Genomic DNA, 19,410 nt, shown 5'->3' on the forward strand with positions numbered 1-19,410 from the left:
ATAAACAGGTCCTCCCCTTCTGCATTATACCAGTGGCCCTGGTCTCAGATAGGGTTGCCATCTGACCTGCATTTTACTAGCTTTGCCAGGTTTGTCATGCCACAACAGTTGATAAAAAAAGATAATCATGTATTTTCCCCCTCTGATATAGAAACTTGAAACAACATGTGCATGAGAAACATCAGAGGTATTCCAGAGATGTATAAAGTATCCCCAGATGATTTTAAAGCAAATAGAGGTACAACTGCAGACGTTTTTAAAGTATCACCCCCTGGAACTTCCAGAATGTCGAAACATGTATAAATGTCTGGTATTTTAATCTGAGAAAGGAGGCAAGCCAGCTCGACACCAAAGACAATTTATAATATTGTTATGAGCGGAATGCTGAAGTTGGTGCTGCTTAGTAAAATGCTGGGCTCTGAGCCAAATGCACTAAGCTCCAGGTGGAGCCCACTCACACTCCATAAGAACAGCTCTCTAGAGGCCAGATGCCTAGGGTGGTATGAGAATTTGGATTGTTATTTGGCAAGTGACTATGCACCTCAAGGAATGATCACAATCATTGGCAGGGCGAACCCTCAAAGTCACTAAATTAAGCTGAGCTCAATCCCTGGTAATCATGCCACAGAGCAGACAGGCTTAGCTTAGGACAATGTAAATTATTTATGCAAAACCAAAAATGAGGTGGGCGAGTCAACAATTTACAGGGAGAGCCAAGCCAGAACTGAGCCAAAGATCTAGCTCAGATCTTAGAGCCTGTGCGCAAGCCGAGCCCTGAAAATGTTTGCTATGTAAATCACACAACAAACATGACGTAAAATATCATAAAGTCGCTTCAACGTTTAAAAAAGTGTACTTCTTTAACAGGTAAAGCTTTTACAATAATATGCCACATTATAGCACTGCATTGAGAAGTACTTAGTAAAAGTAATACTTTTAAAAAGTATAAACCACTAGTACACTAAGAGGCAAGACAATTGTCATGTAAATACTGTACTTGGCCGAATTATTATAGAGCAACATTATGGTCTATTAAATCAAGCACAATAGGTGTTTGTGCAACTGGTATTCTGAACTCACATATTCGAAAGTGCTTTCATACACTATAATAAAGAATAAAAGAGTTATGGTGAAATTAATTATTAGCCTAAGTTCACACAATTTAAGAAGTGAAGCTACGATTTATCCAGGTTCTCTGTTTTCACTTTGTACAAATCAGCCAGGAAATGTGTATCTATTTGTCTTTCCCTATGTTAACGTTTTGTTTTTACCTCTTTGTGCATTTTTTTGTAGTTTTTATATCGTGTGAATTCAACCTGCAGGTCCAATTGGAGCGCTTTACGTGAGCAACAGTTACATTACACAAGGTCACACATTCATTGCTTTCATTCATGGGGAGATTAAGTTATTTGGCCAGAATCAGAGGATTTTGAGCCACGTCGAGACTCGAACCTGGTTCCCCAGTACCAAAATTGGAATGCACTGGTCGTAACTCTACATCATGAGTGGAGTAGGGGAGACAGGCAAAAGCTACATGAAAGCTCAGCCATTATGAGGTTCCAACAGCACCTCAAGCTGAGTCAGAGCCATGCTTCAGGCTTGAGCATGGTGCAAACTTTCAGTGGCTTGCCCACTTCTATACTAAAAGAGTAAGAAAGTCAAAATGCAAAACAATAAATATCCCAAACTGAATTGGGATAAAACAAAGTAAAAATGAATAGGCAAAATGACACAAAATTGACATAATTCCAATAAGGGAAATTTTTAAAGATTTAAGGGAAACTAGCGACGAAAAGCACCAAGAACCAATGATAGTCTATGGTCACAGTAGACCAGCACTTATGCATAATTTGAGGCTGACACATTGGGCACGGGTCGAATACACCAACCAGGTTTGTCCTGGTCAAAGATATTACCTTTTGACTTGACTTAGGGCCTAATTACGACTAAAGCGGTTCAAAGGACCACCACCACCACACTGTGGCACTGTGTGCCATATTACAAGTCTGGCCGTCAGACCCCCACAGGACTGCTGCAACTGCGGGGATCTGTGATCCCTCGGCAGTGGCACTGTGGTCAGACACTGCAATGTGCTGGTGTGCCACTGCTGCACCGCTGAGCATATTACGACTTGGCTCCCCACCATCCTTTCCATCGCGGTGAGCCTGCCATGGAAAGGTTGGCGGAGAGGTAAGTGAGGGGGACCTTACTGGGCCCCCTGTTAACTCTTTGCATAGAGGTGTATTTTTGAAACCCCTGTTCCTGTGCGGGAAGAAATGCACGACATTGTGCATTTCTTCCTGTGCAGTAATGTGCTGCGGTGGTCCCAAGGCAGTGCCTTTCTAAGGCTCTCGCTTGAACCTTAGAAAGGCACCACCATAGGACGGCTGCAGCACCGTCCACCCGATATGTATTCCAGTCAAAATCTGGCAGGGTTCTGACTATGGGTTTGGCGTGGTGCTCTGTGAGAGGACCGGCAAACTTGTAATTAGGCCCTCAGTCTTTTAAGTCCCAATTTACCACAGAAGTACAATTCAGAAGTTCTGCAGGACCTCAAGGGAGGCACTTAGAGACTCACAGGATGTCAGGCAGAGGACCACAGCAGGTTCCAGGCCAAGTCCAATTGCCACTTGTCAGCTGGGTACTTCCAGGAAAAGGCCTCTTGCAGCTTATTCTCTCCCAGTAGCCACAAAGGAGATCAGTCCACTTTTTTGTCCTGGGTACAAGAGGGAGAAGGTCCAGTCCTTCAGGGTCCTATCAGGTCACAGCCAGCATATCTAGCCCTCTTCTGATTTTCCTCCAGTCCAGAGAGTGTTCTGAAGTGAGAACTTAGAAATGCCACGTTTTTGCATGGTAGGAGCTAGCCGATGGGGTGACCCCCTGCCCCCTCCCTATCAATGGGATAAAAGTTCCTGTCCCAACCCTGCCCACTTTTTCAGCAGTTCCTGTTTGCCTTACTGCAGATAGGCCCAACAAGCAAAGTGTCAGGTTGTTTTCAAGTTGCAAACAGTCTTTGGCCACACTAAAGTTAGGCTTTGAGTGCTGAGTGCTATAGAAATCCTAGTTTCCTCCCACATCTAACATTAAAATCCAGTTTGGGGAAGCAATCTATCCACAACAAACCCATAGACAGTTGTCTGGTAGGACAGAAGCAGGGTTGTTCAGTCAGAGCACAGGAACTGTCTAAGCGCCTGTTTTTTCCCTTTCATGCATGTCAAGAGTGTCATATCTGAACACTGCAGGCCCGTCAAGCAGGATTTAGCACATAAGCTAGATTTTATATTGTAGTATCAAAAATGAGGCCCACAGCACCCACCCTGCATATTCTGTGAAGCTCAATGGTGTTGGCTCTCGCTATTCAGGTCAGACTACTGTTTTCTTCTGGGAGGCATTTAAACCTATTCAAAGTTCAGAAAGCACACAGATGGGGCCCAGTGGGAAACAGACCGGACTCCTGAAGGGAGCAGACACTTGCACCTGGGGCCCCAATACACTGTGCTGGTGCCATTGTTTCCAACCCCCAGGTCTCTATACATTACAGCAGAGGACATCTCTCTGGATGAGACATTTCTTGAGAGACAGGCAGCTGCTCATGCTGCCGGACCATGTGAGGCCTTCGGGCTACCCAAGTGCTGCTGGCACAGTCTCCTTTGGGACCCATTGAGCACTGGCGATGATCAGGGGACGGGGACAGAGACACAGTAGGTCCCTTTCTTCCCCTGGTCACCTCTTCCTTCCTGTTGCACAATGGGATGACAAAGGCCCCTAAGGCTGCATTATAGGTACGTATATAGTGGTCAGGGTCTATTGATTATAACCAAGAATTTATCATAGAAACTTTCACGTTAATAAATTATTTAGAGATTACTTCTGTGCAGTACAAAAACATTTATTTCAACATTTTAAGGAAAGTGTGATTCGCACTGTTCAAATAAGTACCACAAGCAATATAATAGGCAAGAGACCAATTACTTCATTGGATCAAATAGAAACTGGAGGACATAAGTCTCAATTGAATTCATATACAACAACGCTCTTGTGGATACAATTCTCAAGTGTTCGCTACATAGTAAACATTTCAAATGCGCTCAAAGTGACAAGAAAAAGAGACAGTTAGGTGGGATGGGTGTGGTTGGATACAGGTGGGGACTGGGTAAAGGGTGTTGTGACCTTATTACAATCACAGTGGTTTTAATACAACCTTTACAGACTAATTTAGTTCATTAGTTCCGTTTCCTTCTTTAACATAGGATCCGTATTAATCAATGGGTTGCTTCCTATGTTAGGAGGGTAAAATACAATCCGGTCTACGTTTCGACCCCTGGATTAAGGGTTGATTGAAGCCTCATGCTGGGGTCTTCTTCAGGACTTAAGGGTGCAGGAGCGCCTAAAGGTGATACAATTACAGAAGGATTGTATCAAAACTAGAGTTCAAAGTACAATAGTACTGCAACTAGCTCAATTAAAAAGTGGGCTTCTTACTTAGTGTTGGGCCGTCCAGTGGCCTATTGAGGTTGGACCATCATCGGTTACTTTGTAGTTAATGGTAACCTACGGCTGCATTAGGCTGCACCAGCAGAGGAGAGGGCCACAAGCAACAGCAGAGTGGGGTCACCGACAGCGGAGGCGCCTTGGACGCAGACAGAGTCATCCAGATCCTGGTGGCAGTGAACTCCTTGCAAGCGTCCTTGGAGGGTAGGATCAATGCAGTAGCTATAGACATGCTCAGAGAGGAACAAAGAAAAATCAGGGAGAGATTGGCACATGCTGAGGCCTCCCTTGGGCACCTGCAACCACAGCTGGTAGACCTCCAACAGCAGGTTTGTGACCTCACCGATCATCTTCCAACCCTGGAGGAAAGACAGAGGATTCAGAGGGCTGTGCCCACTGCAGGAATACCCACATGGTGGGCATGCTGGAGGGGACTGAAAAACAGGACATGGCTGCTTACCTAGAGAGGTGCTTGCGAATGGATGTTGCTCCTGAGGGACTGTCCACTTTCTTCTTGTTGGAGCGGGTACACTAGTCTCCACGTGGATGCCACCAACGGGGGCACCGCCGCGACTCTTGGTGGCCAAGTTGTTGCATTTTTCCAACTGTGACATCATCCTCCAAGTTGCCAAGAGAACTAGCCACTACGTGTTGTGTTCATTTTCCCGGACTACACTCAAGCTGTCCAGAAGCATAGGGCATCATTTTTGGGAATGAAGAGGAGGCTCCAGGAAATGGGCTTGAAATACGCCCTGCTGTTTTCCGCATGCCTCTGCATTAACCACAGGGTAAGACTCAGTTCTTCAAACACCCGAAGGAGGTATGGGATTGGGCGAAAACCTGCAGGGGGCCCTCGCAGTCCAGGGTGTTACTGGAGTGGTCGCAGGGGTCTAGAAGCCAGGGCCAGAGACGGAGGTGGACAATTGGCTGAACAACCACAACCCTTGATAAATCCCAGGCAGATAGCAGCAAGGCAGGGATTGCAACAGCAATTTTAGACCCCTCCTCTCTGCCTGCATTGGGCACCAGCAGTGGAAATGACTCTGGAGATTCTCTAGATAACTTGGATGATGAGATACGCGGCCTGCAGAAGATCGCTCCACAGTCAACTGAGGAACTGGTGTGACCTTGCCCCAGCACCCTGCAGCCGAAGCTATCGCCCCCCCCACCCTTCTCAGCTACATAATGGGACAATAGATGAATCATGTCAGCCCGAACAGAGGGCCTCAATCCAGACATCCACACCAGGAGTGGTTCCTCAGTTCCCACACCCATCGAACTTTAGTTGGTTTGGTCATGTCTTCTTATGTTCTCTCCCTAGTACTTTATGTGATGTGCTGTTTCCCTGCCTTTCCTTTAGGCTGTTTTCCCTTATTTTACTCTCTTAGCCCATGGCTTTCTTGTTTCACACACTTTGCCCCTCTGTTAGAGGGCTCTTTACTATAGTTTTCCTGGTTACTTTGTTATAATAGTGGGCGGGGTTTGGCTTTTCACTCACCTCGGACACTGGACTGCAGGTTGTGAGATTTTCGACTCTTTGCTTACAAACCAATTGCTGGGAACGTTGGACATAAGCAAAGGAGGATGTTTTGTGGTACGGTATAGGAAGAGATCGGATGTATGACGTTAGCACGCATACTTTTACCACGCATACCATTACCGCACAATTTTTACAACGCAGGACCCTTTCCAACGAATGCTTTTACAACGCATTACACTACAACGCAGATACTATTACAATGCATACCATTACAACGTAAGTATAGGTAAGTATATCATATTTTAAAATAATGTAACTAATATTTATTTAAATATTTTAATTAATTATATTATATTATATTAATTTTTATTTAAGAATTTGTAAATATATATGTTAAAAATACCCCTGTACCCCATAACCCAACCCCAGCCCTGAACCCTAAAAATACCCCTGTACCCCAAAACCCAAACCCAGCCCTGAACCCTAAAAATACCCCTGTACCCCATAACCCAAACCTAGCCCTGAACCCTAAAAATACCCCTGTACCCCATAACCCAAACCCAGCCCTGAACCCTAAAAATACCCCTGTACCCCAAAACCCAAACCCATCCCTGAACCCTAAAAATACCCCTGTACCCCATAACCCAAACCCAGCCCTGAACCCTAAAATACCCCTGTACCCCATAACCCAAACCCATCCCTGAACCCTAAAAATACCCCTGTACCCCAAAACCCAAACCCAGCCCTGAACCCTAAAAATACCCCTGTACCCCATAAGCCAAACCCAGGCCTGAACCCTAAAAATACCCCTGTACCCTAAAACCCAAATCCAGCCCTGAACCCTAAAAATACCCCTGTACCCCAAAACCCAAACCCAGCCCTGAACCCTAAAAATACCCCTGTACCCCATAACCCAAACCCAGCCCTGAACCCTAAAAATACCCCTGTACCCCAAAACCCAAACCCAGCCCTGAACCCTAAAAATACCCCTGTACCCCAAAACCCAAACACAGCCCTGAACCCTAAAAATACCCCTGTACCCCATAACCCAAACCCAGCCCTGAACCCTAAAAAAAACCCTGTACCCCATAACCCAAACCCAGCCCTGAACTCTAAAAATACCCCTGTACCCCCTAACCCAAACCCAGCCCTGAACCCTAAAAACACCCCTGTACACCAAAACCCAAACCCAGCCCTGAACCCTAAAAATACCCCTGTACCCCATAACCCAAACCTAGCCCTGAACCCTAAAATACCCCACTAACCCATAACCCCAAACCCCTAATAAATGTTTTAAAAAAAAGATAAACTCAACTATACTTACGTTGTAATGGTATGCGTTGTAATAGTATCTGCGTTGTAGTGTAATGCGTTGTAAATACACTTGCGTTGTAATAGTTTCGTTGTAACAGTAATTCGTGGTAAAAGATGCGTGGTAACGGTTGTATACCGAAGAGATCACACCCTACTTTGAGCATAACCCAGGCATGGCTACAACACCACTGGTGTAGTATGACGCCTTCAGGGTGTATATCCGGGATCTGTAGCAAAACCTCTAGTTGGGGTGCACTCCGTGCTGCAAGCCCAGTTGAGCCATATGGAGGTCGAGTTTAGACTCCTGGAGATTTATGCGGTATCAGAGGTGTAGGCATGAGCTACGCTGGTGTGGCAGAGGCAAGAGCACTATGGCTGAGATACCCGCCACCCCCTCTCAACACAATCCCCAAGGATGGGAAGACGGAAACGGTTCTGAACTTTTGGAAGGCGGGAGGGAGTTACCCTCCCGGCCGTATTTATTAAAATATGAAACAAAATTAAAACGTTAAAATAACAGTTTCATAACATGTACAATTTCATTTACACATTCCGATGTTCTTGGCTGACCTTAACACATCTCTAATATAAAGGTTCTCCTAGCCGATACTAAACATCCTGCAAATGCATTACTCAAAATTGAAATTGTACATCCTAACATTACGGGCCAACGGCAAGGTCGTAACCGGTGTCAGATCCCTAATACCAGAACTCCCCCCTCACTTGTGAGGGGCGGTCGCACAGAGGACTGTACCTCTGTGCCTACTTCCAATTTCCCTTGTCTTAGCGGGGGCCCCCTGTTAACTCGACGCCATCTTAGTGGTCGTCCGAGGACTCGTATGAGGTGTCTAGAAGGTAGCGTAGACCCCCCTCCCACCCCACACAACTTACCACATCTGCCGTCGCAGATGTCCTGGCCCCGGGAAATTCCCAGGAGGGGCCCAAGCCCCTCCTCCCCAGGGAGGGGCCTATGGCCGCCTTCCCTTTCGGCGTCCCCATCCTTAGAGGGGACCGCCTCCCCGTTTGAGGGGCCAATGGCCGCCTCCCCCCGGGCGCTCCCATCCATAATGGGTGACGCCCCACCTCTAGGGATCTTCTAATTCCTGCTCACCGATCATGACCTTACCGCCACAGGCCGGATAGTTGACCGGCTATCCGGACCCCCCACAAAAACTCCTACTTAAAGGTCATGGCTGCAAACTCTTTAACCAAGCTACGAGGTCTCCTATGAGTAAAGTATTCCCCACCCGGGACAAATGGACCCCATCCTCTAGATACATATTGTCCCCCCTGATACATCCATGCAGAATAGAATGCAATGTACTTGTACGGAACAATCTACCAAGTTTGTTATTCACTTTCTTAACCGAATGATTTACAGCAGACACAGAATTAGCCCCCCGCCACACCATCCGTGGAATCATATGGGACCATGCAATCGTGCACCCCGGAACCCTTCTCGCCAACCAACTCACTGTGGATAGTATCAACTCGAGAAGTACTCGTCGACCAGTGGTCACCAAATCATTGCCCCCAAGATGCACTATGATTACAGAAGGTGGTGACCTTGTCCGCCCTAACAAACCCTCCATAAAACTTTGGAACTGGTCAATACAGAGCCCGCCCCTTCCGTAGAAGGTCACCCTGTACCCGTATTTCCCAGCCATGTGAATCATGTCACCTGCTTTGAATACGTCTGCGGCACGCCTCACGTATGAGTGGCCCACGACCCACACCACTCTTTCCACAGCCGGTGATCTTTGACCGCTGCTTCCCAGGTGTCGGGTCGACTGCACAGTCCGCCCTGCCTCGTAAGCTTGCGAAACTGTAAACCAAACAAAAACAAGAAGCGTGAGTGCATGACATTAGCTTCACAACATGTGCAACCGCACATACCTTTTATAACAATTCGAGGACCAACGCCCCAACTGTTTCACTTTTTCCACACTCAGACCCCTGGCTGTAGCCTCTGTAGCAGCCCCTATCCGGAAGGAATGGGTCCCAAACTCGCACGGGTTCAAGCCGCAGCTGCGATTGCCATTGTTAGCACCCGCTGGAACTGAAACCTAGTCAGTGGGGTGGCGTCGGCGTGCCTCAGCAAGCTTCCCCCCCATGATGCCGCCCTTTGCGCCAAATACTCCTCAACGCATACTACCGGGCACATGGGAGATCCGGGAATCCGCTGGACTACTACGCTGTCCCCGATCGCTCTCTGATCGGTCTTGGACCTGGCAAATGAGACTACCATTGTCTCCCCCTTAATTTGAATGTGCTCTCGGCACAGACCTCCCCCCGTATCCCGCTTGTTCCTTGCTACCAGCTCGCTTACCCGCATAGCCCCATGGAATGCTAATGCAAAAGCGGCCCGGAATAGCACTGTCTCTGATTGAGATGAACATGTCGCAGGGAGTACGGACAGTAACAGGGCCAACCTTCCCAGACCTATCGGGTGCCTCTCATCCACTCTGCTACCCTCAAGGCGTTGCCACCCACGCAGCGCCTTCTGTACCAGAAAAGACGCTGTGGGGTCCTGGATGCCATGGGCCCGTGCCATGAAAGAAATGGCGGCCCGGTGCCTATTGGCCGTAGCCACTGATTTGCCTGCCTGATGTAATGATAACAAGAATTTCAGAACATACTCCTCTTGGCCCCAAAGCTCCCCCCTAGCTGAACCCAAAAAGGACCAATAAGAGCGGAACGCCCCTTCATATGCCTTCCTTGTCCTGGGTGCTAGACTCTCTCCCACGAGGTCTTGTAGTCCGGGGCACCGAGAGACCAGAGAGCTTCGGGAAATGGTGTCGCCACTGGGTCCGCTGAGGGCAGAAAACCCCAGAAGGCCTGCATACGGGAACGAGAAAGCGCATCAGCTGCATGATTTAACACCCCTGGCACATGTCTTGCCCTAAAGTGGACGTTTAGTCTCATACACAGCAGGACAATTTCCTTCAGCAGTCTCAAGATCCATTTGCAGCGGGCTGCCTGACTATTGATACACTCAACCACGGTCATATTATCAGACCAGAACACCACAGAGCGATCACGAAACCCCTCAGGCCATGTTTTTAAGGCCACCAGAATAGGGAACAGTTCGAGAAACCCAATGTTACCTGTCAGCCCACTCTCATGCCACCATGCCGGCCAGGTTCGTGCTGACCAATGATCACCAAAGATGGCGCCAAAGCCCCCACTCCCTGCCGAGTCAGTCCACAACCCCAGCTCCTCGGAGGAAACCGCTGGTTTGTTCCACACGACACGACCGTTGAAATCCACCAGGAATGCCAACCATATGCGCATGTCCTGGCTAACCTCCGCCGAGAGCCTTGTGCGGTGGTGCCCTTCCTTAAGGCCAACCATGGCTTGAGCAATAGAGCGGGAAAAGGGGCGAGCCATCGGTATCACTCTAAGGGCAAAATTCAGCTGACCCACAACCTGCTGCAACTGATGCAAATTTACTTTCGTCTCGCTAATACATGTTTCAAGCGATGCTTTGAATTTCGTTACCTTTTCCTTAGGCAAACGGAAGCACCCCTCTTCGGAATCGAGCTCTATTCCAAGAAACTCGAGCGAAGTAGCCGGGCCCACTGTCTTACCTGGTGCCAATGGCACGCCAAAGCGTCTCATGAGATCACAAAATGCATTCAAAGCCTGTGCACATTCTATGTCCCCGGCTGCCCCCAGGAATAGAAAATCGTCAAGATAATGCATAACATGTGTAAACCCCGTTGTTCTTGTGAACGCCCATTGCAAAAAACTACTGAATTTCTCAAAATACGCACAAGATATGGAGCAACCCATTGGCATACATTTATCCATGTAATAGCGTCCCTGAAACATGAAACCAAGGAGACGCTGATCATCTGGGTGTACCGGGAGCAACCGGAACGCTGACTCAATGTCTGATTTGGCCATCAGCGCTCCGGGCCCCAGGCGATTCAAAATGGCGACGGCCTCATCAAAAGATGCGTACCGCACCTAACAAACTCCCGGGTCAATCGCATCGTTCACCGAAAGACCCCTTGGAGCTGACAAATTATGTATCAACCTGAATTCCCCTGGATCCTTTTTTGGGGACCACTCCCAGAGGCGAACAAACAAAATTAGCAACTGGCGGCATGTCATATGGTCCAGCAACCCGACCTCGGGCCACCTCTTTCCCAATCTTTGCTTGTACCACCGCCGTATTCTGCTGGACCAATAGTTGATTCCTACATTGTGCTTTACCCTGAAAATCCCCCGCCGGGATGGGGAAACCATACGAAAAACCATCTCGCAACACCCTAGCGGAGATATGATCCGGGTATTCGTTCAGCCAAGGAATCAGTGCCATGATATCAACCGGGGTAGGTAGAGGCGCCCCTCGGACTATTTCAGACCTGTTTGGCGCCTCCTCTACCTCCCGTATCACCAGTCTTGGCTCTGCACATAGTCTCGGGGTGCGAGGAATGCCCGCACCCTGCACATTCATGCCTGAACCTGCAAAACCCCTGTGGCCTAGTACATTTGCCTCTGTTAAAGCTCCAGCAGACCCCTTTTTTACCTGAGTTGCCATTATTCCTTGTGTTCTGATCATTGCTTGATCCCGCCCGAAAGGGCGCCCCTGACGAATGGCGGGAAGACTCGACCCCGTTTCCCCCCAAAGATGGCGACTTCGCCGTGCCTGACTTCTCCATTTTCTGCCAGGAAATGGAGTCGAAACAATCCCACGTCAGGGATGAGTCGTGCTCCTTGGACTTTCGAAATATGCTATCATAACAAAACCATTGACTGCCCCCATATGTTTCATAAAATTCCATGATACGTGTCTGATACACGGCTAATTCCACCAATAATTCGGGCCTACGTTCCCCCATAATTGCAGTGAACATTCCAAACGCTCTGCCCCAATTACCTATCGATTCATCAACTCTGAAACCGGCCATCTTGGCGCGCCATACACTAGGATGCAAAAACTCTTTTTGATTTTTTACATGCTCAATCTCATAGTGATCGGTCAACAGGGAAAACATGTTCACATATTTATCCGCCCATATCCTTTCTTTTACCTCAATCGGGATATGCTGAACAACTTTTTCCCTCCTCGAAGGTACCGATCCCTCCCCCGCCATCGGCAATGGCTGCTTACCTGAACCGGTAACTGTGACCGTAGTCCCTGCCGAAACAACGCCCGATACTGGTTGTTCCACGGGAGCCTGCGGGGAAACAAAAGGACACGGTGCCTTCGCAGCATCTTTTGATTGCCGCAACTGCTTCATTATCGCCCTGGCTTCTTCAGCCGTGGCCCCTTCATTCTCTTTGCCCAACCATGCCGCCAACTGGGCAGCCAGCTCAGGAGGCATATCCTCCCCGTTCACAGGAGTGACCACCACGGGGATTGGTTGCCCCACGTTCGGGTACGGAATCGGGGCCTCGATCGGGGTGACCGGGTGCGTCGGAGGTGCTTCGGGAACCGGGCCTCCCCACCCGACGCTCCTCTCTTGGCCCTTCTACCTCTCCCGTTAGGGACCACTCCCGGCAATGCTGGTCCGATGACTCTCTTTGGTCCCCCCGCACCATTCATTGCCGCCATCTGCTTCTTCATGTCCGCCATGTCCTTCATCAGCATACGAAGCATCTGATCGGTCCCGACCCTCTTTCCGACCTTCTTGCTAGGCATCGTCCACGTATACTCCTCAAGGTCCTAGGCCAGGAAGCTCCGAACTCACTGAAAGAAGAAACACAAAATTAAATTCTCAAAATTGGCTCTTCGTTCCGTCTCGAGCTCACGTGCAACGGGGAGGTGCAGCTTCAGAGCACAGGAACAAGAGGATGCTTCCTTGGCTTGTCGCTCCTTTTATCCTTCTTCGGGCGGGCGTGGACCCACCTACAATCCGCCTCAAGGGCGTGGCTAGCGGTGTTGGTGTCTAGGACAACCCCCTCTTGGGCGGGAAAAGGCGCGCCCCGGCTATGCCGCTTCGGGCATACCAGCCGAGACTCGCCTCCCGCCCAAAATGGCTTCCCGGAGGGATCGGGGTACTCCACCATACGTTCGGGGGGACCGAGTGGTCGCCCCTTTCCATTAGAGATGGGGACCGCTGGGCCCTGCACAACTATAGGGAGTATTTGGTGTGGCTGCCTTCACACCAGAAAGCAGGTAGCAGATTACGGAAGGTGAAATAGCCCTTGCAATCCAACAATCAGTGACAGGCAAAATGCCCCCAGTAATGGGCTACCCCTGGAATTCTATAAGAAGTGCCAGACTCACCATATAAAGCCCCTGGTGGTGATGTATGCAGCAGCACTGGAAGTGGGACAATAATCCAACCCCTCGATAGAAGCCTGAATGTACAGCGCTTATACCACCATATCAATTGCCTTCCTGATGGGCTGCAAAAGCTGGTTGCCTTCTTGGTTGAAATGGAGAAGGTTTTCAACAGCCTTTCGTGGATCTACCTTTTGGGGTACTCTGGCACATGGGGTTTGGCACTGAATTGCTGGCCTGGATTTGGGAATTATTCCCTGACCCACGTTGCACGTGTTCGAATGGGTGACAACTACTCAGACCAGTGACAAATACACAGGGACACTAGTCAGGACTGTCCGCTGTCACCGCTTCAGTTTGTGCTCACTATGGAATGACTAGCTAGCAAATTGTGAGCGGGGGGCATGAGCTGCAGGTGGATGGCAGACTGCACGCGGTTTCCCTACACGCAGATTACATTTTAATCTACTTGCACAATGTAGATGTAGGTCTGAAGCCCACAATGGACCTATTAAACACATTCGGCTCACTGTCCTGACTGTGGACGAGCATACCCAAGTTGTATCTTTTTTCACTATCAGCCAGGTGCGCAACCCAGATGGCAAATTCCAGATGCTACGTGATCCTCATAGCCACACCCACCTTTCGGTATTTGAGGGTCCAGGCAATCTGGACAAAGTGGTCACCGCATTTTGAGGAATGTCGGCCATTTGATGGACAATGACACTCTCGCCCCTGGGCAGTCTCATGCTGGTGAAAATTATGCGTGTTTGCAAATGTACCATTACTGTTGCCTCGGAAGGTGTTTACGAACCTGAATAGTTGTTTTTTTGGGATGATCTGGGTCACAGGTCGCCACAGGGTGTCCTTAGAGGAGCAATGTTTGACAGATCATGAACTGTACTGCCTGGCATGTCAACTACAATGGCTTATGATGTGGATAACCTTGGATCGGTCACCCAAGGTGGCCATCCTGTGGCCTTGCAGCACAAGGGAGACTGAACTCAGTGATGTGCACGGTTTGGCACATATATTGCTGCTGATAAGCGTGGCTTGGCATTGCTGGGCCCACTTCAGGTGGCACCAATGGGCGGATGTGGTTTACTTGCTGGATTTGCCCCTGTGGTATCTTCTGGTATTCGCCAGAATCGGGCAAGTGGGCATCAACCGCAGTTGCAACATGCTTCTATAGTGGACCTTGGCCAGCTGTGTTCGCAGGGGACTACCCGCATGTTTGCAGAACTGCATGAGATTTATGCCACTCCGGCTGGGCAGTTCTTGACGCACGCAGCACTTAAGGGGGTCATTGGTGAGACATGGGGAGATCCCTGCAAAGAACCTGATTTAGACCCGGTACTGCTGACATGAAGCCCCCAGTGGCATAGGATCACTAACATATTGTGAAGTGCCGGGTAGTAATCCAAAAAGTGAACAGACAATGAAGAAGTACAAATCCAAGGTGTGAGTTTATTTTGCTCAACAAAAAGTTCAAAAGAAACATTTTGACTCTACACGTTCTTTTGCCTCACATGACTTTTAAATTGTAGATTGGGTTTTGATTAAAAATCATAATAAAGTTAAGAAAGGTGCCTTTAAGTTTTCATTACCTGTTCAAGTTCTGAAGACATCCAAAGGTTAACTCTTTTTAGACAAAAAAGGGTGATGGAACAAGAGAGTTTTGGTAAAATCGTCTCCTGAACAGCTACTAAAATTCTCACCTAGCCTTGTTGAGAAAAGTTGTGATTTTCTCATTTTCTTTAGGTGCATCTCTGATGTCTTTTCCAATACTTTAGCCAATTCTCAAAGTGGTCATGTTACTTCCTCACAACCTACCCCTTCCTTTTCAGGTTCTCACAGAACACATCGTAATTGCTCAATACCTGTTACGTTTAAGGACTTCTATATGTCTTGATTTACTTACCTTTTGTCCCACAGGTCTTGTTCATTTTATATGAAAGGGAGATGATGTAAAAGTTTGCCCTATGCACCTGTTCTCATACGTAATTTGATTCTTACTGAAGTCCCTTCTTTCTTTCGATAACTGTTCTGCACATTCTTTATGTCATACTTACCTGTTCTTTGTTCCTGGTGTGCGCACCTTCATATCAATTACTTCTGATCTCTACAACTTAAAATACGTTCCTGTATCCTTTTGTCAAAAACAACTATAAATAAATTGGTCTCTAATGTGCATGTCGAGAGAAGCATCAAAATTACAATCAGCTGCCAAGTTCCTTAAAACAGAAATAAACTTTATTGGGATCTTGCTTCCTCTTCATGAATTTAAATCTTCCCAAAATGACATTGGGTTATTTTAAAAACCTCTTATTAAATCTTTGAATTTCATCTGTGAAGATATTCCAACCATCGCCAGGCTGTGGAATAGAGGAGGGAAGAGTATCAAATATTTAACAAGCAGCACGCCTAAATTACTGTAAAGAATTGCTAGTTTGCGTTTCAGAGAATGTTCATCAGCATCAATGGCAATAACATAACTTTCAAAGCTGCAAAACCAAATTTTCCAAGACTCCTTTGGTTTGCTAGGTAGAGGAAGAAAATTATTTAAATGTACAATTTGTTGATTAAAAGACATGGCAAAAAAATCTAATTGGACCAAAAGGTTTGAATGAAATTGTTGTAGATCTTCAAAATATTACTTAGCTAGAAAGTCTCCAGAAAAAGTATGTTTGTTTATATATATATACATATATTGGCAAAGAAAATTGTTAAAATGTTTTTCTTTTAAAAGCCAAAGGGCCAGATGTAGGTGGCCAATACCGGTCGGTAACGGCCGAAATTACCAAATTTCGGCCGTTTCCGACTGGTATTGTGCATTTGGGATGTAGGTGGCCTAAATTGCAAATTCAGTAATTTACCGATTCGGTATTTTAAGGAATCGGTAAATTACCGATTCCTTAACCCCTCCCATGCTCATGACGAGCCGAGCTCGTCATGAGCCACGGCGCTCCGGTGCTCATGACGAGCTCAGCTCGCCATAGCCCGTGGAACGCTCAGGTGAGGGGAGAATTCCCCTGCTGTGCTGAGCGTTCCACGGGAGCCGGTGCACCTGTGACGAGCTCAGCTCGTCATGAGCACAGGAGCGCCGGGCCTCATGACGAGCTGAGCTCGTCATGAGCATTTGGGCGCTGTGCGCCCCCCCTCCCCTCCAGCACAGCGGGGGAATTACCCCCGCAGCGAAGGGGTTAAAATACCGAACCGGTAAATTACTGAATTTGCAATGTAGGGAGCACTCAAATAAGTGCTTTTCCCATTTTAGGATTCATTATTTACCACCAACTAGAAGTTGGTGGTAAATAAGGAATACCTTTGAAAATGTAAATCTGTGCATTTTCAACTGTGCCATGTGGCAGACATACATGTGCCACATCTGCACACACTCGCAATCAGTTTTACCAATGGTAAACAACATGTCCACCATTCCGATATTTAACCTTTCCAAACATATCTTGACTGAAACTGAAACATCTGTTCTAACTTCAGGTCTATCCTTTGTTCCAACCTATAGGAATAATCAATTCCTAACCAAATGCGAACTTTACAGATTTTTTAGATCAATAAGACTTAAAAAATTTTTTGCTTCTAGAGATGATCTACAAGAAAAGAATGTGGCAGGCCTTCATCCGCCCTCAACCTTTTTCCCCCAAAATAATATGGTCTCAAAAAATATCTTGACTTTTGAAAATGCTGTTCTTATTGAAACAGAAACACTGTTTACACAACAAATCTTTTGTAGGAACAACCTTAGCAAAGAGGAACATTTGGCGCTAAAAAACCTTGAAACCCTCAAAGACACGGTAATCAAACCTGCCGATAAGGGAGGGGGGATAGTACTATGGGACCGCGAAGCATACAGACAAGAAATGTTGGAACAACTATCTGTAACTGAGAACTACACACTACTAAGAACAGATCCCACCTCTTCAATAGAAAAAGAAATCAAATTACTAAGTGATCAAGGACTTGAGGGAGGATGGCTAAGCACCAAAGAGGCTGCTTTTCTCATTAACAAATCACCAACTGTGCCAGCCATTTACATCCTCCCTAAAATCCATAAGCATGCCACGAAACCACCAGGGAGACCAATTGTTGCTGGCTGCAATTCAATCCTAAAGCCACTTGCCCAGTATGCAGATTTTTTTATTAGACCTTTTGTAACTGAGGCAGACACATACATCAGGGACACGACCGCTGTAATAACTAAACTTGAAAATCATGAGTACAATCCGGAATATGAATATCTAGTAACTATGGACATCAATAGTCTATACACAAATATTCCGCAAGATGAAGTTCTGATACTCATTAAAAATCTTCTAGACAGTCGAGAGAGACCACACACTGTCCCTAGTGAATTTATAGTGGAATGTATCAGGATCTCTATGTGTCAAAACTTTTTTCTCTTTGAAAAAAAGTTTTATCAACAACTTAAAGGTGTGGCAATGGGGGCAGTTTACACCCCTAATATAGCCAATATTTATGTCAACAACTTTGAGAATGAATTCATCTACAATAACCTTAATCCATTCTTAGCCAACATATCATGTTGGCTAAGATATATAGATGACGTTTTCCTCATATGGAAAGGCAATCATGAACTATTCCATGAGTGGTTAAATAAAAGAAACCCACATCTACAGTTTCCTTTAGATTACCATGCACATGAAATGAATTTTCTTGACCTAACCATCAGAGTCAGTGAGGAGAATACCATCTATACAACTTTGTATACGAAACCCACCACACGTAACACCTTACTTAAATACAACAGTCACCATCCGAAATCCTTACGTGACGGGTTACCCTTTGGACAGTTTCTACGATTACGTAGAAACTGTTACAAACGGAGTGACTATTTTCATGAGGCGAGAATTCTGAAGAACAAACTACATGAGAGAGGGTACCCTAACAAGCTCCTTAAGAACTCCATGAAACATGCTTGGTATAACAATAGAGAAGCCTTGCTCCAGACTAAACCCAAAAACAACCAGGCACCACTAGTATGTGTGACCACTTTTGGCACATACAGCCAACAACTCAAAAAGATTGTAACCAAAAACTGGTCTCTTTTGAAAGAACTACCTGAACTGAGAGAGAAACCAATGTTCTCATTCAAACGCGGTCCCAATTTGAGAGACCGCCTAGTACATGCGTACGAAAGACAGGATGTCAACACTGTTGATAACATGAAACAACTGTCCCCAATACAAGGCCATTACAAATGTAACAACTGTATGGCTTGTAATACCACCAAAAACATCAAAACTTTTGTGATTAATGTACGCAAATTTACCATCAAACATTTTTCCAACTGTCGAACCAGCAGTGTAATTTACTGCATACAATGCCCATGTGGTCAACTATACATAGGGAAAACCACACAGATGATCAAGCAGCGAATCCTGCAACACCAGTCGCGGATCCGTTGCCGAGTGGAAAATGCCCCTTTAGTGGAACACTATTCTTCTGCTAAACATTCTGAAAAAGAGATGACCTGGTGGGTAATTGATGTTGTAAAACCATCTATCAGACAAAAAAACTGCGATAAAAGCCTGATTATCAAAGAGAATCGCTGGATGGAAATTGCTAACAGTGTGAAAAATGGATTGAATTCTTGCACTGAATGGCATACCTTGGCATGTTTGACTTAATCCCTTTAGAATAACACAGTTAAATCGTGGTCAAACTAAGAGCCATGCATATTCATATAATGTAGCCTACAACAGATATATGTTGCATGTAATATGCTGTCAACCATATCTCTATCCATATATGTTTAACAACTGCTTATACTGTTAGAGATTACTTTATGGTAAAAAGTTTTTAATCTTTCCTGGATGAAAAGTCCTAAGACTGTGAGCGCATTGTT

The sequence above is a fragment of the Lissotriton vulgaris genome, chromosome 9 (assembly GCF_964263255.1).
Source record: "Lissotriton vulgaris chromosome 9, aLisVul1.2, whole genome shotgun sequence".
NCBI lineage: Eukaryota > Metazoa > Chordata > Amphibia > Caudata > Salamandridae > Lissotriton > Lissotriton vulgaris.